This window comes from Lontra canadensis, unplaced genomic scaffold (assembly GCF_010015895.1).
Source record: "Lontra canadensis isolate GAN:19392208 unplaced genomic scaffold, GSC_riverotter_1.0 scaffold5, whole genome shotgun sequence".
Classification (NCBI taxonomy): domain Eukaryota; kingdom Metazoa; phylum Chordata; class Mammalia; order Carnivora; family Mustelidae; genus Lontra; species Lontra canadensis.
Window position 1 is genome coordinate 35,118,475 of NW_022630999.1, and position 21,480 is coordinate 35,139,954.

Genomic DNA, 21,480 nt, shown 5'->3' on the forward strand with positions numbered 1-21,480 from the left:
AGAAAGAAAGAAAGAAAGAAAGAAAGAAAGGGAGGAAGGAAGGAAGAAGTTTTGGAGTAAAACGACTCTGGCTTCCAACTTGGGCTCCTGGTGGACCAGTGACAAGGGACTCTAGACATACAAGTGCTTGACATATTTCCTGCCTGCCCGTCTCTTTCACCACACTTTCCCCAGCAGCCAGACACATGCCTCCCTCATGGTAGGCATCCGGGAAAGTTTTGTTGAACAAAGGAATAAATTCCTTTTCTTCGCTCTTATGAGGTTTCAGTGGTGTGTTGGCTTGCTAAGGCTGCCATAATAAACTACTACAGACTGGGTGGCTTAAACAACAGAAAATTATTTTCTCACAGAGCTGGAGGCTGGAAGTCGAAGGTCAAGGTGTCAGCAGGTTTGGTTTCTGCTAAGGCCTCTTTCCTTGGCTTGCAGATGACGTCCTTCTTCCTCTGTCTGCACTGGATCTGCCCTCTGTGCTAATGTCCCTGGTGTCTTTCTGTGTGTCCAAATTGCCTTGTCTTATAAGGACACCAGTCATGTTAGATTAAGGTCTACCCTAATGACCCCAGTTTAACTGAGTTATCTCTTTAAAGACTCTATCTCCAAATACAGTCCCATTTTAATATACTGGGGGTTAGGGCTTCAGCATATGAATTTTGAAGTGGGTGGGGGAAGGAGACACAATTCATCCCGTAACAATTGGTTATGGCCAAGTTTGTCCCCAGTGGTTAATTCAAATCTTTCCCCCATTCCCTGCATGTCCACTGGTCGTGTAGGCCTCCCTCTTGGTATTTTTAATGAAGATTTTTTGATAAATGCTTTCATAACATTCATTTGACAAACACAAGAATAACGCTTTTTTGTTTGTTTGTTTGTTTTATCCAAAGTACTTTCCACATCTATGATCCCACAGCCTCCTAGGTGGTTTTGCACATTTTGCACATAAGAAGTCAGCTGACCTGCCCAAGGTCATTTGCACATAGCTGAATCAAAGGACAGGAAGCCAGGTCTGTCTGATACTGAACCCCGGCCTCACCTCACTCTGATATGTGTGTGTGCCTCGGCAGGGATTCCAGGGGTGGATTTTTTACATGGTGTGGATAAAGGCTGGGACCCCAGGCTTCTTCTTCTTCAAGGAAGCTCCTCTCCATGACAGTCTGACTGTCTCCCATCCCACCACTCCAAGCTCTGATCATACACCACTTCCTGACACACAGGTCCTTTCCTGTTTTGACGGGTTGTGCCCCTGCAGAGCATGGATTTCCCTACTCCCTCCATCCTCCCCCTCCTCCTCCTCATGATTTCCCCCAGGAATGCCCATGCTCCTTTTCCTTGTAATCTCCATCCTCCACCCTGACCTCCACAAGCTAAAATTGTCCAGCCCAGCCGGCCTCCCCCAGGGGCCAAGGGCATTTCCTGTTGCTTCCGTATCCTCCTCACTGGGTAGCATGCAGCACACGGCTTGGCAGAGCCTTGCCACCCAATGAATATGGCTCTGAACTGATGTGAAGGCTGTGGAGAGAGATGGCATCCCTGTTCCTGTGCGGAGAGAGTGTTTGGGAAGAATATGTTTTTAGAGATTGGGGGAAGGGAGGGGAAGCGAGGGGACTTGAGCCGAGACTGGGGGAGGGGCCGTGGAGGATGAAGAAGGGCTGCAGTGGTCACAGGTCTCTAGGAGGGATGATTTAGCTTGGGAACAGAGCCTCCCCACCACAGGAAAACAGGAAGCAGGCTTTCCCTCCTGTCTTTGAGCCAAAGGGAGAAGGAGTGCACACCTGAGCTTCCCATCAGCAACTTCTGCGCCCAAGGAAGGGGGGAAAATCTAATTTTCCTGGCAAGGAGAAGGCCTAGCTAGCTTTTGGTAGAGAAATAATGACATCCAGTGGACAGCCGTGTCATCCTCAGACTCGGGCAATGGCTTCCCCAGTCAGGAGAACTTCCAGAGGAGCTGGGACAACAAGAAGCCGTGAATCCAGCACTGGAGAGTGGAGCCTGTATCCAGACTGCCTCTTCATTCTGTGACCTTGGCTAAGTCACTTCTCCTCCCCGGGGCCTCTGTTTCTTCCATGGAAATGGACAGACTCAGAAAGCACTTTTTATGAACTGGTTAGCAGTCACGGCTTCTCCGATTGTCAGAACTTGGGTTTCTTGCTAACAGTCACTTCAAGGCAGTGCCGTGAAGCAAAGCAGGGCTTTGCTTCAGATGGCCCTGCGTTCAAATGTAGAATTCCCCCACTGAATGACCTCAAGCAATTAATCATCTCCCTGAGCACATAGTTCTGCAAAATGGGTTCATGACCGCTTCTAATCCTCAAGGGTTGGTGCCAGTGTGAGACCCTATGCTGGGTGCACAGGCAGCGACATTCCTGGAATATAGAATGACTGATGTGTCCCCACCCCAGGGGCACAGGGCAGGGGGGGTTATGCAGATGGCAGCACTATGTCTCAACACCTGGAAAAATAAGAGGAGAGCTTCGAGTCCCTGCATTCCCTGCACAGCTCCAGCACATGCTCCAGCTACCTTCAGGGGCTGGAGGTCTCTGGGATCTCACACGCCTCAAGGGCCAGCGGGAGCCAGAGATCAAGACCACCCATTTGATAGAACAGTTCCTCAGGCTGAGGGGGCCAGGCTAGAGAAAACTGGATGCCAGGGGAGAGGCAGGCCCTTCCACTGGCACCCCTCCAAGAGGAGATAGGAACCTGGGGGACAGTCAAACCTGACTGTGACTGAATTATAAACCCAATCAACAGAGATGAAACCCCTGAACTGGAAGGAGGCAAGCCAGAAAATGACCAGATGAAGCAAGCTGCTCTCGGGAACCCAAGGAGCTCTGGGAGCCAGGGAAACCGCGTTCCAGAAACAAAATGATATTGTGGCATGACTGAATTTGGGATAAGAAAGTAATACTCTTGATGTAGGCAAATCCTATGGACATAGTAGGTGCTCAAGAGAGGCTGCCTGGCTTTCTGCTTCTTGCTCCTGTCTGTGCGGAAGCTGGCCAGCTCTACACAACTGTGTGTGAGGCCGTCCTGAGCACCTGTCCTGTTCATCTCGATGTCCTGGATGAAAGGAAATTGGTTCATGATCCTGGTCCCTCAGAGGTGAGCCCCAGCCTACACAGGAGGAATGCCGGAGTACTCACAATAGTGTTGTTTCCTCTCATCCCCCAACAACCTGTGAGGGAAGATTATCCCCCCACCCCATCCTCTTTATGAACCAGGAAGCAGGAACCCTGGGAGGGCATGTGATGTTCCCCAGGTCACACAGGTAAGACGCTCAGGAGCTGGAGTTTAAACCTGGCCTCTGACCATTGGCTCCCAGAAAGGACGCTGGATGGGATTTGCTGAGGCCCGGCCTTGTGCAAGGCTTCATGCTGAATGAAGCCCCATGCTCCGTGCTTTACTGTGCTGTCTCACATGTTCCTCACAAAAGCCCTATAAACCAGTCCTCCCTCTCTCCACCTCCCCTCTTGTGTTGCAGATGAGGAAACTGAGGTTCATGGAGGTGACATGACTCACGTAAGGTCACCGAGTGGTCAGCAGTAGGGCCAGGACTCAGTCTACAGAGGTCAACGTCCTCAAGTGTACCCACTCTGTGATTCCAGGTGAGGCGGCCATGTTGTAACAGAAGCCAGGGAGCGTCCTGACCAGTTACGGTGTCCACACTCCAGGAGGTCCTGCAGGCCTCCAGGGTGCCTTTCAGGTGCTCTCATCATCCCCCGTCTGCCTGAAATGTGGCATACCCTCGTGCTGTAAACAACAGAAAATACTTCTTTCCTCTTCCCACCTCAACTAGCTCTGTGACATCGGACAATGTGTCTTCACTTCTCTGAGCCTCAGCTTCTCATGCAGGAAATGGGGCCTGGAAATCCCATTTACAAAAGTATTGTGAGTTACTGTTTTCATCCTGAATGCCTCTCCTCTCTGAACACACCTGTGAGGTGCCCTCCAGCCCCACAGCCTGGATTCCAGCCACCAGCTCTCCTGTCCTGGCTCTTAACGCAGGCCCCTGCCACAGGCCAGAACATCTGCCTGCGAACGCCATGGAACTTTGCCCCTGAGCCGGGGTCCTGCCAGCAAAGAGTTTAAACAAACAGAACTGGGCAGAAGTGAAATGGTCCGTCGGTTGTAAAAGGTTGTGCCTCATGCTCCTGGGCTCGGGTTTCATGATAATCCGAGTGATGGTTCTCCAGAGGAGGATTAGGCAGAAAATGGCAGGGGGCTCGAAGGGGAGCAAGAAAAAAACAGTCATGTACCCAAGGCAAGCACTGCCAAGAAAGTGGCCCCAGATGGTCAATAAACAGAAGATGGTGGTGGATGTTGGGATGGGGGGGGTGGTGGTTGGGGCACTGGAGAAAAATTGGGGCTCTTTCCAACTGCTCCAGTGCCACAGTCAGGCCTTCACCAGTGAGAGACGCTTCCACCAAATCTGTGGAGGACTACCAGCAACCCCAAACTGCTGTGGTCGGAATCTGGGAGGTGAGGCAGCAAGCACAGAGGCTTTCTGAGGCTGTGCAGGTAAAGCGGGAAGCACATAAAGAAAATGACAGAACACACACGGGATGAGCCTCGACAGGGGAGATCAGCCTCTGTGTTGGGAAGGCCAGAGGGAGTGATAGGGACCGTGGCCCTGGGGATAGCTGGGACTGAGCTATTAGCTCCGCCCTGTCTCTGGCCAGAAGCGGGAATGCAGGCCCAAGGTTGCCAATCTTTTTCTTTTTTCTTTTCTTTTTTTTTTTTTTCAAGAGAAGTAGGAAAGAACGGATTTTGTTTTTTAATGTGCAGGTTCCCAATTTTTAAACATTGGCAACTTATTCCAATGTTTTTTTAAAGTGTTACACGGGCCAAACAAAATATATCTGCAAGCCAAATTTGACTCACAGGCCACGGATTTGCAATTTCTGCAGTTTTGTGTCATGGTAAACGCAAAGGGATCTGCCTGGATTCAAACCCCAGCTCTCCCATCTACGGGCAGGGTGGCCGTGGGCAAGTCACCTAGCCTCTCCGAGTCTGTCACCACATCTGTAAAATGGGAGTAATAGTAGCGTCAACTTCATTGTGACATTTGAGAAGGTTTGATGCAATTATGTCACGGAAATTCCTTGGCATGATGCCCAGCACACAGTAAGCCCTGAAGAAATGTTAGCTGTTGTTAACAGTGCACCCAGTGGAGGTGGGGGGTGAAGACAGAATAGCAGCAGTGGGCGAAGAAGAAGCCAGGAAAAGAGACCAAGCAGATAAAACAGGACCAAGCATGAAAATGCCAACCAAGCATTCCCTATCTTGCTGTGTCTGGAATGGCCCTTAGGGATTACTGTCATAAACTGGCGTCACACTGACAAGAGAATTTTGGACAGGTTGGATAGTGACCTGAAGGGTGGTGGCCCTCCACTATCCCTCTTTTGAGAATATCACCAAGGAGACCCCACGAAACCTTCTGGATTGTTGGAGAGCAAAAGCTGGTTAGGGAGGGGGTCCTTTGTAAGAGGCAAAATGGTGCGCTGGGTCTACGGCTCAGCCACTGCCCAGCCATGTGACTCTGGCTATGTCATTTCTTCTCCCTCTGAGTCTCCAGTTACCCATATGTACAATGGGATAACAATAGCTATCTCTCAAGACAGCAGTTGGGATTAGGAATGAGGCAGTGTAGGATCTGGTAAAACACTCATATTCCACAAATGGGGGGGCCACCTCTGGTAACTGTTGTTATTGCATCCACCAACCTCTCTACAGGTAACCATCATGATTTTTCTCTGAGGAACCATCCCTTCCCATTTCCCAACCAGATGGTTCAGTTGATGTTGATTCTACCCCTGATTCTACGGACAGGTGTGAGTCAGGGGTAGCTAATGAGAGTAGCATAGCATTCTAGGTCAACAGGAATCCAGACCAGGACTTTCATTCAAACTGTGAGGGAAAAGTTCTCCCTCTTCCACCAGATGTGTTGTAGTGAGGAGTAGGCCAGAGCTGCTAGTGGCCATCTCACGACCACATGGGAAGAGCCTATCTAAGAATGGAACCAATATCAAGGAAATCAGAGCAGAGAGTTGGAACTATTCTTGAGCACCTGGATCCAGCTATGCCTGAGGCTCAGACTACACTGGACTATACCATTTCATCAGCCAAAAAATTCCTTTTTCTGCTTAGACCATTTTGGGTTGAGTTTTCTGTATCTTGCAACAAGAACAACAATAGATACATGAGCCTTAAGGATGAGTTAAGAAAATGTGCCAAAAGGAGAGTTCCATTAGTTGGCAGTTCTTACAGGCTCTCAGAGCATGCTCTGAGTATGACAGCACTATTTTCCTTCTTTCAAAGTATGGTAATACACCCTAAAAGGCTTTCACAGACTTTGGTCAAGTTTTCCTTAAAGGCATGTTTGTAAATTGGGGGCAATTTTTTCCCCCTGAAGGATGTTTAGCAATGTCTGGAGACATTTTTGGTTGTCACAATGGAGCAAGGGGCAGACGGTCTGTGTTACTTGGCATCTAAGTGCTAGAGGCCAAGGATGCTGCCAATCATCCCACAGTCCACAAGGCAGCCCCACTTCCGAACAAGAATGATCCCATCCAAACATCAATAGTGCTGGGGTTGAGACGCACAGCCCAAGTAATACACCACCCAATATGTCACTCCCACCAACCTTTCTTTAGCCACCATAGCTTTCCTGGGGTCTTAAAGTGCTACATACTTGAGGACAAAAGCCAGGCTATTAGGGAATTTTATATACTTCATAATGTTCTCCTGGGGTAGGCAATGCTGTGACTCCAACCCCATTCAAAGAAGCTCCCCAAAATGTACACACAAGTTAGCATAATCCCCTCATGGGTCTGCAGCCACCCTCCCCATCATTATAACATCCCAAGTCTATAACTAGTGGACCAACAGGAAGAGAAGGCAACCTCTCTGAAGAAAGTCTCATCCAGTAACACATGCCTGTCTTCCCACATCCGGCAATAATGGATCAGACAAATAAGCAAATTATATAAATCCCACATACCCAACAAAAAGGAGAGATAGCATTCCCTTTCTATCTAAAGTAGCATTTCTCAGTGTGTTTCTCCTCAGAACACTAATCTTGTGAGATACTCATGGGGGAAAAAATGATTCCAAGACCAAATAAATGTGGGAAACACGAAAGCCTCTATTACCTTCATGGGCAGTAACAGCATGTATTAGTACACTGGAGGCTCTGATAAGTCCTGTAGTTAAAAACATCTGACTTTCTTTAACTCCATATTTTTCAAACTCGATCACAGAATCTTCTTTCATATATAATGCTTATTTAATATTCCATGGAACTGTCATCCCAGAAGATACACATTGGGAAACATTTCAAGGGAACTACAGAGCAAATGAAATCTAGGATATAAATAAGATGTAAAAGCTGATCCAGAGAAACCAAGTAATGGTGGCAATAGGCTAAGGCCTTTTGGCCAAAGAACTCTGCCTTAAATGTCTCAGTATGGCTCATTCTAATTTCATTTGAGCATCCCTACATTTTTATAGCTACTTTAAGAGTCTCCGGAGGTCCAGCCAAGTTAGATACTAAAATTGTCACACTGAAAAAGTCACACTCCAGTACATACTCCACTGATGGATAGGATTCGGAGAAACTGTGGCAGAAGGGATGGTACTGTTCTGTGAATGCCCACCCTCCTAGAGAGCCTTCTCATGCAAAGAAGAAAGAATAGGGGCATTTGCCCCTTGAATCTTAAGACCTCCAAGTCATTTCAGGAGTATGCAGTTCTTACAGTATCCATCAGTCATGTTGACCCTGTCAAAGTTTATCAAAGAACTGGGTAGAGGGTCATGAGGGGAGAGGAGGGAGCAGTGGACACTGGCGTTAGCCACACCAAAGCACCTCCCACCCCCAAGGAAACACTCCACCCAAAACCACGGCACTTCGGGCTGTGCTTGAACAAAGGATCGCCACGGATTGGACAAAAGATGGGCACCTGACCCAAGGACAGCCCATCCGTTGGTTGGCTGGTGACCTATGAGGAGGCCGGAACAAAAAGCTCCTCCCAGTAGCTTCCGGTAATTGAGAGGAGCAGGCTCTGTCTCTCTGGGACTCTACTGGGTTCTCGGGGAGGGAGGTAGCCAGTCGGTGGCGGAAGAAGAATGCACAAAAAACAGGAGTTGACACGGGCGAGATGGCATGAAGATTCATGAACTGCTACGAGGAGATCTGACCGCAGAAAGCTCGCTCGATTCCTGACCTCTAAACACTCATGCAGAGCCAGGAGTTGGACTCCAGGCTGGTAAGCCAGAGTCCTGGCTCCTAATCCGTGGGTCAGCACAAGGAGCCAGGGGGTCCGCTGTTCCATGAAGAACCAACGCTGCTGGCCTTGGCTCGACCTTGCCCCAGGAAAGGCGCGGTCTTAGACTCCGCAGTCAGGAGAACCGCCACCTCGGTCGTGACAGTCCAGTGTCCAAATGCCGGCTGGGAGGGGCCTGGCTTGGGCAGGAAGGCCCTCGGCCTCCAGAGGCACCTCTGGTTTCTAGGACCATCTGGACCTCACAGCTTCCTTTCTCCCCAAGGGAGCCTCTGCAGTCATGACACAGTATGGCTAAAGTCACACCCAGAGGTTCGACATGGCTGCCCCGGAAATCACATGGAAGGCGTTGCAAAAACACAGTATAAAATCTTGTTCCGAGAATAACAATGCCACAGTGCTCCTGACTCAAGGGCTGGGTGGCTTGGAGAGTGGGGAAGGGGGGTGGGGTGGTTGAGGTTACTTGGGTTGAAAATCAAGACTCAGGGAAAAGGGACCAAGGTAAACTTCCCTTGCCTGAATTTTACTCCCCAGCCCAAGGATTATAGATGTGGCGGCAGCAGCAGGACTGCATCGCGTGTCTTCTGAATCTCACCCCAGGATTTAGGACCTACATGTCAGTGACCAATGTCTCCAGGAAAGCCTGAGAGCCAGGTTGGTGCAACCGCCAAGGTAAGATCCCGGCGGCCGAGACCTCCTCCGCAGCAACCCAGGGAATCGTAGGGCGGACCACGGAGCAAGCCTTGGGTTTGATCCATCACATTCACTGAGCCCCCACCTTGTGCTACACACTGTCCTCCGTGCACTTACATGTATGGTCACATTTGTTCTCCCCAGCACAAACAAGTCTCTCGACACATATTAAAGTTATAAAATAAGGCTGCAGATTAAGCCAGGATGGAGTGAGCCTTGCAGGCAATTTGAAATTCAGAATTTGCCATTTTCTCTTCTTTTTCCCCTCTTCATTCTCTATCCCTCCCGATTGTTCTTTTAAGGGCAGAATCATTTGAATGACTGAGTGTCTGCATTTGGACTTCTCTCTTGTCTTCCCTGACCAGCCTGGTGGTTCTCAAACTCTGAATGGGCGTGAGACTTACTGCACTGGGCCATACAGCACACACCTTGTGTGCCGAATTGACATCTCAAGAGTTTTCAGGTTTGACTCCGTGGTTTTTCACTTGAAGTGCTCACTTGGAAATCTCAGTGCCATGAAAGGGGAGACCCTAGGGTACCTGGACAGCTCTGGAATCACACTGGGGGTCTGTTCATTCAACACACACGATTACCAGTGCCTGTGTTCAGAGCTGGGGACACAGAGATGACCGAGGGCGGATTGTGGTGTGAAGGAAACCAAAAGCCCTCTGTGAATTCAGACTGGGCTGGCTTCAGCTCACTTAATGCCCCAACCAGGTCCTGGAGGGAGAAGTATTATAAAGAAGGGCCTGGTCCTTGCTCACCTGATCAATAAAGAACAAAGGTGAGATTTGAACCCAAACCCTCTCCACACACAGGGCCTCAGAGGTGCACATTAACAGCTACAACACTAAGTAGAAAAGTGGTAAGGCATGAGAAGAGTTCGGGCATGGAGGATTTAGTTCCTGCTTTGTGGAACGGGCAGGAGGTGACACTTGAGTTGAGCTTCGAAGAACATGCAAAATTAGGCATTTCCCATGGGGAAAATGTATGCGTAGTGGCAAGGGCATCAGACTCTGGGTGTTATCTGCCCAGCCTCTGTTCCCCTTTCTTTTTGGACCCCAACACCCTGATCTTCATTTGGGATCTGCCTTCCTTCTCTTTTCAGTCTGTGTGGTTTGGGTGGGATAAACCCCCAACTCCTGGCTACAGGGAGGCTACGTGACCAGGCCGGGCCAATCAGAGCACCCCATTCCACTGACCACAGTGACGCTTTTCCGAGTGGGCACATGAGCCAATCCGAGCCCAGGAGTCTTAAGTCCAAGACTCTTTGGGCCTGCCAGGAAGAGAGATACATCTCCCCTGAGATATTCAGAGGATAAGATGTGCTCCTGGGGTTGCTAGAAATGTGTGGAGAGAGCTTGTCTGCAAATGAGACCATGAGACAAGAGAGCGGGCAGGGAGGAAGAGTGAGATCCAAAGGCTGATGACACAGTTCGAGGATCCCAGATCCATGCCTAAAGCTAGCCCATTCCGGGGCTCATGTGAAATATGAGTCAATAAATGCCCTTCTTCGCCCAGGCAAGTGTGAATTGGGCTTCTGTCCGTGGCTCAACAGGGGCAGCAGAATAGAGGGCTAGAAATAATAGTCTGAGAAGAGGTAGCTGCTGAGACCATGCTGGACCTTGACATGACTATTCAGTTGGAGATGCAGAAATCAAAATTGCTTTTCAAACTTATCGAACCCAATTTACAGACTGGTTGATCAGATCTCAAGATAATAGAACCTCTGGAGCTTTAGCAAATGAACTGTGGTTTAAATTCGCACTCTGACGGGAAAATTGGGGCTCAGAGAGCTGAAGGACATGGCCCAAAGTGACACAGAGAGTGGGGAGCTGAAGGCACAGCCATGGGAAGGGTCAGACGTATGTGGGGAGACAGGAAGGACCCCGACATTGGGCTGGGAGAAGGAAGCAGTAGGAAAAACACCCTGCAAGAAGCTTTGGAACCGGCAGGCCTTGTGGAGCTCCTGCTTCTGAGTCAGAAAGAACTGGATCCAGATCCTTGCTCCGCCATTTTGAAAGCCACTTCCTGTTCTATCCTCAATACCATTGTTAATAAAATGGGGTCCAGGGTTGCCTGGGTGGCTCAGTGGGTTAAAGCCTCTGCCTTCGGCTCAGGTCATGATCCCAGGGTCCTGGGATCGAGCGCTGCATTGGGCTCTCTGCTCGGCAGGGAGCCTGCTTCTTCCTCTCTCTCTGCCTGCCTCTCTGCCTACTTGTGATCTCTGTCTGTCAAATAAATAAACAAAATCTTTAAAAAAAAAAAAATCAAGAAAAAAAATGCGGTCCAGTCCTTCATGTAACTATGATTCCATAAGCTCTGTGGTTACCACGTCCCAAAGTGATTGTCTTCTGAAGGGTCCCTGTCTTCAGGAAGTTTACATTCCTGATAAGGGGTGTCAGAAAATATACAATTTGTTTATCATCTGCCTTCCCATGTCATACCGTAGGCTTCCTGGGAGCAGGGACATTTGTTTTGTCACTGCCTATTTCATTACCTGGCACATAGTAGGCCTTCAATAAATATGTCCTAAATAAATACAAGCAAGCAAAGTAATAAAATGTAAGTACTATAGAATAAATAGAACACAGGATGCAATAGAGAGTAATTTAGGGATAATTTAGATGACCTGGTGGGAGAAGGCTCCTCCGAAAAGAGAGTGTTTGAGTTGAAACCTGAATGATGAGGAAGCAGCCATAATGAATAACTGAGGAAATGCATGCTAAGCAGAGGGAATAGCACATGCAAAGGCCCTGAGGCAGAAATAAGGAATGGAAAGCAAGCCTCATAGCTGGAGTGGGAGTGACAGAGTGAAGTATGATTGGGGAGGCAGGCAGGTGCTAGATTATTGCAGGTCACTACAAGGAGTTTGAACTTGATTCTAACTAAGCACAATGCCCAGCACAATGGAGTGTGTTGGGTGGGGCAGTGACATGATCTGACTTATGTGTTCAAGAGATTGCTCTGCCCACCATGTAGTGGATGGAGTTCAGCAGGAAAGACAACAATGAAGGCCACACCAGCATCTGGCACACAATAGGTATTCGATGAACAAGAAGCATCCGTCACTACCGCTGATGCCACAGCCACAAAGGCTTGCCAATGTCCATTCCAGTCCAAGAAATATGCTCTTCATCCTCTTGGGTTCAGGCTCTCTCTAGCTACCTTCTGTGTGTTGTGATGGTCATAATACAGCCAACAGAAAAGCTTTAGGGGAAAATCCTCTCCTCTTGTTGGTTATAGTAACAATCTAGGAGTCACGGTGGGGAGGGGTGGGATGGGGGCGGTGGAGTGGGAGCCTTCTGTTAAACGTTGAGTTGCTCCCAACATACTTTTCAAACATTCATTTGCTTTTGCCCAGTCTCCTCCGTAAGAGACATGCTTTCGGATGTGTTTTGAAAAATATTCCATATGCTAATGGAATGTCACCATCTGCCAAAGAAGGCAGAGCTGTTTTTAAAGGAAAAACTATTACAGAAATGAGGTATTCACAGAGGGGCACTAAAGAGCCCTAACGTCGCTGACCTGAGGCTGACCTGGGCCGCTTCGTGTTACCAACATGAAAAGGGAGTGAGAAAATCTGAGGCCAATTAACTTCTGCCCCCCTCCAACCACCACCCTTTCCGTCTCTCATTTTTCCCCTCCCCTTCTTGGAGACATGATGAAATTTCCTGAAACAAAAACTCGCAGCCCGTTCTATAAAATGCTTTCGCCTTTGGTGGAAAAAGCCCCGATGGTCCCTTTTATCTCCTCATTCCTGAGGTGCAGACCCGGCCCCGTCTGTTTGTGCAGATGGGCTTGCAGGGAACACTCCCAAGGACAGGAGAGGCTAGGGCCGGCCGCTGCTTGCCGTTTGCTGCCAGAGCCTGGCCATCAGGAGCCCGGGGCGCCGTGCTGACGGCGGGGGATGCCCACGTGGCCTGCCGCCCCATGAGTGGACACTGTTTCCCCAGGAGGCCTGGGCAGCCTGGAGGCAACTGTTCAGGGAAGGTTTTCCAAGTTCTGGGAGCATCTACCCTCCCGGCCAAGACTGCTGGTTATCATGCCCCTACCTTTCCAGCTGTTCCTTCTCTGCCTCTGTCGCTGGTTTGTCCTCCCGTGCCCCCAGCCTAAATGCTATGTTCTTCCTGTCTCCGGCTGGGCTCTTCTTCGAAAGCAGCCCCTCGCCTCTCTCCAGACAGCCCGAGGTGGCTTCACCTGAAGGCTTATCTCTCGGGCACCTGCAATATCCAAATCCAAACGTGTCACCCTTCTATCCAAGCCCTCCTTCCCTTATCTGAGAGACCAAGCGCCGCTTCTGCCCCTTTGTTCAGGGTGGACATACCCACCTGGAACTCATGTTCCAGCCTGGAACATTCCCCCGCTGGTGGCTGCTTATCACTGAGGTCTTGGCTCAGATATTTCGCAGTCCCCCGCACCCGCTGCCAGGGATCATCTCTTCGCGGCACTTATCACAATCAGGTTTTATCTGAAAATTCACGGGTGCATGGGTACTGTAGCAACCACAGTATATTTATTTCTTCTGGACTGGAAGCTTCCTGAGAGCAGGGGAGGGGTTCCTTTCCCTACAGCCCCACCTAGTGGTACAGAGGAGACACACACCAACCGTGGCTGCCCTCGGTAGCGCCTCTTATGCCCTCAACCAGTCCCAAAACCGCCCTCTCTCACCTTCCTCAGTGTTTTGCCTTATTCCAGACCTCAACATTCCTCTCCTGAATCTTGACGCCAGCCTTCTAACTGGTCAGCCCCAGCTTCAAACCCACCAGTGGCTGCCCACTGCTGCCAGAATAGAGCCCCCAGTGCTCAGTGTGGCCCACCAGCTGGCCACAGGCTCCTGGCACTCCTCTTGCCCTGTTCCTTGCACTCTACTGAATTTGGTGCATGCTTGAAGGCACAGGTGCACATTTATTAATGACCAAAGTATGCATGCCAGGGACACACCATCGCGAAGGAAAGATGTGCAGAGGATCTGTTCAGGCAAGCCCTCTCTGCTCAGTAGGGGGCCTGGCTCCCCAGGGAGGCTCTGCTAATCCCAGTGCCCGGGGAGCATGGAGGCAGCTAAGGCAGGCCGGAATCAAGGCTAAGCCCAGCTGCTCGAAAGCAATACACACCCAGGCCTCAGTTTCCTCAGCTGTCAGGTGGTACTAACACAGACCACACGGGGCTTCTGCGAGGATTCCCAGCAGGCCTGGCGCGCACTATTCGGTGGTTGTGTTTATTCCCATTGTGGCTGTTGTTGGCACTGAACCACCCCTTTCCTGCGTGGCCCACTGCTATCCCGCCCCACCACCTGCACACACACACACACACACACACACTCACACTCTGACGATGTAAAATTCTCGCTTGTCCACTTTGGAGACACTATAATTCGCGGAGCCTACTGGCATGTTGAGGTCTTATCCTCGTCCCAGAAACAGCCCCTGAAGATCTAAGGGGACTGCTTTGAAAGCTGGATTATTCTTAATCTAAAAACTAACAAAAGTGACAGTGTTAAGTACTGTTCACCTGGTCCCTCTCCCTCAGTTGCACCACTGGGCAGCCCCGGCCGGGTCACTAACTAACATCCTCGCTGGGGACCGTCAGCATCCTTCCGAGAACCAGCTCCTGCATTGCCCCTGCAGAGGCCTGGACGGGCCTCAGGCTGCCTGAGCACATTTGATTTTTGTCTCACCTCACACCATCCTGAGCCCTAACCTTTATGAGACCTTCCTCTGCTCTGAACATTCTGTACCATCTGCTTAAAAACCATGGTAGAAGTTACCAGAAACGGCTGGCATTGAAGTTCTCTTAGGTACTGGTAGTGCTTTGAATAGATCTACATTTAGATTTTAGACAAGGCATTTTAGGTTATGTCACTTAATTCTTACAGTGATTTAATAATACTGTCTCCACTTTCTAGAGGAAGCTCAGATTCAGGGCAGAAAATGTCCTTGCTCACTGGGCTGCTGCCAGTGGGGTGGCAGGGCTCCGATCTCAAGCTAGGTCCAGTGACACCAAAGTTTATGCTCTTTTCCTCTCTGCCATCCTGTAGCCAGTGATCCTCAAGGGATCTCTGGATGTGACACCAAGTTCCAAAGTCTGCAGTGTTCTAAGAGCGGTCCTTCTCAACCCCCAGCACTGCAGAGTATCTGGAAGTAAAACACACCGCAAGAACAGAAAGGTCCACTGGATCCGAAGATGGCGCTTAAGGGTGGAGGGAGCTTAAGTTGTACTTGGTGAGATCTTGCCCTAACACCAGCTGTGGGCTATTCCTCAAGCATGTCCCACTACATATTAAGTCTCTGGTCTTGTCATTCCTGCGTTGTCCCAGGCCAGACCAACATACTTACTCTGAAAGATACAATTAAGTAAAACCTGGAGATAGGATGAAGTAAAAAGCCACAAAGCTAAAAGCAATCAACAGCACAAATCCATTTATAGGATTCTGCTTTCCAGTTTGCCATGCATGCACACACAAAAGTTACTTAAGACATGCACTAGAATTCCTTCACACAGCTATACCTAACCAATAAAAAATTTCAAACGCTGAATTAGAATTTCAGTGCGTGTGGCCTGTGGAGTCCCTCGCCCCATTTTGGCGGGGGGCGGGGGGTAAGCCCCTGAAGATCACCATGTACGCAGTCAGACCACATCTAAGTTTGAGTGTCTATGAGGTCTTAGATCCAGCTTCAAGCAATAAACAAGCAGGAGCTTGGAGGTCTTGGAGCTCCCAGAATTTCCTCCAGCTGGAAGACCTAGTCGATCCTGGGCCTCAAGCCTGCCTTGCCGTAATGTGAACTCAGTCCCAGCACAAAAGCAGGCAGCTGGTCTAAACACTCACAACGCGACTGAAGACGGGGGTTGCCAGCTCTTGGCTCCCTCCCCCTCCTCCTCTTGCCTTTTCAAACCCCTCCCTTGTTTGGTCATTTTTTCTTAAAGATAACATGTATGGAGACATTCCGTGTGCTGCTCAGTTTGGCACAAAGCATAGCATTCAATTCGTCCCTGTTCTCTGGAATCTCTTCTATTCTCCGAGTGTTTCGTTGCCAAACTTAGACACAGTTTTTCAAGGGGTCATTACTGGAAATGCTTAAAATCATGTTGGTTCAGGATGGCAAATTGGTGCTCGTGACGGACTTTAAAAAGTCTCCCCCAACAAAAAAAAAAAAAAGTTGCCAACTTTTATAAATCGGGTCTTTGCATAATTGGGATTTTCAGTTTTTCTTAAACTTTAGATGAGGCATTGGTCTGCATTCCTGCAAGCCAACAGATCATCCAGAGCTGGGGCTCATGCCCTCCTGGACCGGAGCTAGTGACACCTTCTTTTATACATAGGGAAGCTAAGACCCCAAAAAGGGTATTGCCACACAGCTAATTAGTAACAGGATTATTGGCCAGATGGCCCAACTTCTTTTCTCCTTATTAACTAGAAAACCAACAGGATGAAGTGGCAAAGCACCACTCTATCCTCTGATTATTTATCCAAGGAGTTCTACAAAACCTCTCTTAGAACCTCCACCACCAATACGGGATGCGTTTGTGGCTGTGCACTTCTTGCAGTAACGCCTCACCTGTTGAGGAAGAAAGAAACTATCGTTAACTGAACACCAGCTCTGCGATGTGAGGGTCGGAGGCCACCGGAGAGGTTAAGACTCTGGGACACCTGAGGTCCTTCCCATGCTGCAGCAGTGTTTGGGCACAACATCTGTTCATCCCGATGAGCCCAAATTACCAATGGTTTTTCACACTCAGCACAGGCAAGGATAGAAGAGCTGTGAAAGATGACGGTCACTATCGGAAAAGGCAAGAAACCGCCTCAGCTCCAGCTCTGATGGAAACCGAATCTGACGCGGCGGTGGCCACGGAGGCGGCAGAATCTCGGGCGCAGACACGGAAGGATCTCTCGGAAAACAGGGGATGACAAAGCAGAGCGCGGCCCAGCACGTGGAGCTGCCACCGTCGCCGTTAGGGGTGGTGTGTGAGCAGGTGTGTGTGTGTAATATACACATGTACGCACGCAGACACGGAGCCTGCCATATACACAGAGCATCAGTCCCTGTCGAAGGAGACACAAATACGGGAGGACGACTGCGGGGGGGACTGAAGGTCAAGGATGAAAGAGAGAAGCACTTTTCATTCTCATGGCTTGCAAAGAGGTTCCTTAACGGTCCGCGTATTACGGATTTTTAAAACCTCACAAGGAAAGCGGGTGGAGGCAAAGCAGTGTGGCAGGACTCCGCCCCAAGGTCCACGGTACGGGTCTGGCGGACTCGCGGGGAGAGCCAGTTATCCCGAGAGCCCGCTGCTACCCGGGGCTTGGAAGCGCACCAGCCCCCGCCCCCGCCCCGCGCACACAAACCGTGTTCCGCCCGCTGTGGGCCGAACGTGCGCGTCCGCGGACCCGGGAAGCGCAACGACTGCACGCCGGCCGCTCGCTGGGAGCAGGCCGCCCGGGCGTCTCCCACACCGCTGCCCGCTTCTTCCAGCGCCAGGGGCTCCGCTCTCCCTCGGAGCCGCCGGGGCCACCCAAGGGCCCCCTTGGTGGTTCTCCAGTAACCGGCGAAGCAGCTGGGAGCCTGCGGGAAGCTAGCTCCCGGGTCCTGGGGGAACATCCTGGGGCGCACCCCGGCATCGCCTCACACTAACCCCCCAAGAGCCCACAAGCAGTCCGCTTTCACTCCACTCTCCCGAGATCTACAAACTTTAATGGGACGTCACTGGATGACTCAAAGGACAGAACAGGTTTTTGAAAAATGTCTTAACAGAGCATCAGAGTGTCGCAACACTTTATTAAGAGAATTGGCCTTGAACTAGTAGCTGAAGTAACAATTGCATGAAGCCAGATTAGGTGTACTGCATAATACTCATACGTGATTTATTGACATTACTTAGCAATTTATTGGACAAAAGTCAAACTTTTTGTTTTTTATTAAGCACATTCCACAGTACAAAGCTGTCATGAATAATATCTGTACAATTTAACAGTTTCAATAGCTGTTCAGACACAAATTTATTTCAAACAGATAATTGGCAAACATAATTAATTACAAGTTAGAATTAGACTATCCCAGTGCTTTAAAACAGTAATATAGCAGTAATTTACAGTTGCTCAATTATGGTTAGCAAAATAAAGTCCAGGGTACGGCTGGGAATTACTACTATAATCCCAGAAAGTGAGAATTCCTTGGGTGCCAAAGTCCCCTGCTATAATTTAATAGGCACAATTCAAAGGTTGTGTGCATATTCGAAGGCCATGATCTCCCAAGGAACAAGAACTTCTATATTAAACATGCAAAAACATCAACAAAAAGTCCATTCGTTCAGAAGAATTGCCTCCTCCCCCCACCCCTCCCTCATCCCTGGGCTCACCTAACCAGTTTGATATAAAGCTGTCATGTGGAGAGTGGTACAAGTTAACTCACTTCCACAACCACTGTCAAGCTTACAACAACTACCTCACAAATAGAGATTTCCTTCTTTTTCTTACACTTGGAGACTCAACTTCTCAAAAATAGAAATTAATCTGGTTAACATGTGGGAGGGAAGAATGTATTTTTAAAAAAGGAAAAAGAAAAACTAAAAAGCCAAGCCAACCCATGAAACAGATGACATACACACACATTGATCCCCACACCGTTCTCAATGCAAAGGACAAAACTGAGCCCAGGGCCCTTCCCTTTAGTAGTTGAGTGTGCTTCCTCAGGAAGAGGTTTAGTCAACGGGAGGTTCTTATTGGTCCTTTAAAATGTTACTGACATTTCTTAATCTTTGGAAACAATGGCAAGGGGCAAATCAGAACCTAATATCGAACAAGGGAAAAGGAGTGCCAACTGAATGCCGAAGTCCTTCCCATGCACGGTCAGCATGATAGTGCCATTCACACATTCAGGCTGCAGAGCACTTGGGAGTTTTGAGAACCTGCCAGGGCCACAGCAGCAGGTGACACCAGAGATGATGGGAATGGGGTTCATGAGCTTGAAGCTTTGCACCACATAGAAGTACCCCTCCACTCGAGATGGGCCTCTGAACCAACCTGACCTGGCACAACGGACTCCAGCACACAAGCAGTCCCTGTTACCACCCCGGTGCGGATGCGACATCCATGCCAGGATGCGTGCGTTCCAGAGCCAGGAAACCCAGTCAACACGGCCTTCTTGTTCCTCCCTTTCCAGGGTTACTAATGCACAGAATAATGATCTTTGACAGTAAAGTCAAATGACTGCCATGGGAAGTGACCACTAGTACTCAGGAGTACTTAACGATGAAAAGAACAAAAAATTTTAAGGTACCTCTCTGTTATATATGCTACACAACGAATAAAACATTTTGTGTTAAACTTTAGAAATTACATTTTAAAACAAGAGTCCCATTAAAAACACGCACACCACACACATACACACAAAATGACAATGACAAAATAAAAATACCATATGAATACTGCAGGAAGGGTTCTAGGTAATCCACATCAACCCTGGTATCAGGTTCTTGAGCCCAGCCCATGGCTAAGTGCGAACACACTCTGTATTAGTGTCTCAGGCACAGGGGCCCTGACTCCAGCAACCTTGAGGTTAAACTGTTATGTACATTATATCTACATGCGGATACAGTATTTTAAATTAGGAGGCAAGCACACGTGTAAAAGTGTTACTCTACCAAATATCAGGAAATGGCTGGGGTACAGAGAGAACAGTTAATAAAAGAAAAATGCTATATTACCTGTTGGGAGATAATATAACCTGGCTTATAGTTCTTTAAATTAAAAGAAATTGGTACAGAAAGGAAGTATAATCCAAAAAATATGACTAAAACAATCCAGAGAAATTTTTCCATTGTCCAACATGTTCCTAATACAGGTCAGAATTCTTAATGACTTGGAAGGTCAAAAGGAGAATGCTAACTTCTGAAAAGGAAAGCCCTGGACATTCTGGGTAGGTGTTTGGCACCCAAAATTTCACCAAAGAAGAATGCTGTTTCTTAATATCAGACCAAAGTGCAAAGCAATATAAATTAGAGGCCAGTCTTCTCTTGATGGTCGATTTACTTCTGTAAAACAGACTGTACGTTCCTTTTATATGAACAATTTACATTTGAAGCGTTAGATTTTTTTTTTTTTTTTTTTCACTGATGGGGGGAGGAAATGGGCTTCTGTTCTACTGGAAGTCGGTGAAGCTAAGGTATCCTTCTCAAAGTAGAGGCCGGAATCGGAGGTGAGAAATGTTGGTACTTGGAAGAGTTAGGCTGCTTTGCATCTACCCAGCGTCTAGAACCAATTCCAGCTTCATAACTCAGCTGTGAAGAACTCCCTTAGGCATTTGGTAGCCATGTAGCCAGTAGTTCAAGACTAGGAAACCCTGGGAAAACAAAACAAAACAAAACAAAAAACAAAGGGAGTATGGATGGATATTCTGGTTAGACATGGAGATATACACCACAGTCCGTCCACATCCACACAGACACGTACTCATGCACAAGCAACACAGTACTGCGTTTCAAATGTCATCAGCATCAAAACTAAAAGCTGCAAGTTGTTCTGAATGTAATACATACCAGGCACTGTATTTATTTAAACCTTGCAACAATCTTATGAGGTAGAAACTATGATACCACTTGATGAATAAGAGAACAAAGGCTCAGAGACACTGCTTAGTCAAAGCATTTGCCATTAAGGGACAGAGAGGGGACTTGAAGAGATGCCCGACCCTATAACTTGTCAACTGTCAGTGCTTGCTGCTAAAAATTATGCATGTAACAAAATAGGCTTCATGTTAGATTTTCTACTTAGTATTATCTTTTAGGACATCCAGAGCCTACAAGGGCTGGTCTCTATCTGCCTGAGAGATCTCATCTATCACTGTGAATTAAAAATATGCAAAGGCTAGTAAATAAAGTATGCCTTCTAAATAGAATGCTAATCAGAAGTTACTTCTTTTTTAAATAAATCATTTATAAAAGGAAAATACAGCGTAGAGGTTAAGACTACTGAATGTTACATATTACTGTGACCATGACCTTGAGTCAGAAACACATTTTAGTAATAATCTCTAAATTCATCCATGTATACAAATATGTACACACACACGCACGTACCTAAACTCATCATTACTACATACAATGCAGGCTAACATTTTCTATTCTAAATTTCATCAAAACAAAGTCAAAATCCATTAAAATGATTTCACAATCACTAATGGGTCACAATCCTTTCTAATACAGCACTAAACCACTGGGCTAGAAGATTTAAAAGTTACCTTTATGTCTAAAATTCTCTGACAAAAAAAGAGAGAGAGAGAGGAGAAAGGTTTTTCTAAAGCTTGTATTTTTTAAAGGAAACTTTCCTAAAATATTGTCAATTTTTATATAGATCAAGAATCTTTCTCAATGATTTCTCAATCAATCTCAATGAGAGATTTAATTTCATTCACTGCTGTTTTCACATGAAGGATCTTTAAGAGTCTATTTTTAAATTAGTAATGCCCACAGATAAGAAGTAGGTACTCTCAAAAACTGCTGGTGGGAGCATAAACCGACT

At 48.1% G+C, this 21,480-nt stretch overlaps 1 protein-coding gene across 5 annotated transcripts in view; it reads right to left on the reverse strand.

The window, feature by feature from the left end:
* Window positions 1-17,709: 17,709 nt before the first annotated feature.
* The window catches only part of FBXW11 (F-box and WD repeat domain containing 11), a 120,933-nt gene continuing 117,162 nt past the window's right edge, over window positions 17,710-21,480 (reverse strand). For all 5 annotated transcript variants that reach the window (XM_032851805.1, XM_032851811.1, XM_032851809.1 and 2 more), the window contains one exon: window positions 17,710-20,302. The gene's annotated coding sequence lies outside the window, so the exon portion shown is untranslated. The remainder of the gene's footprint in view (window positions 20,303-21,480) is intronic.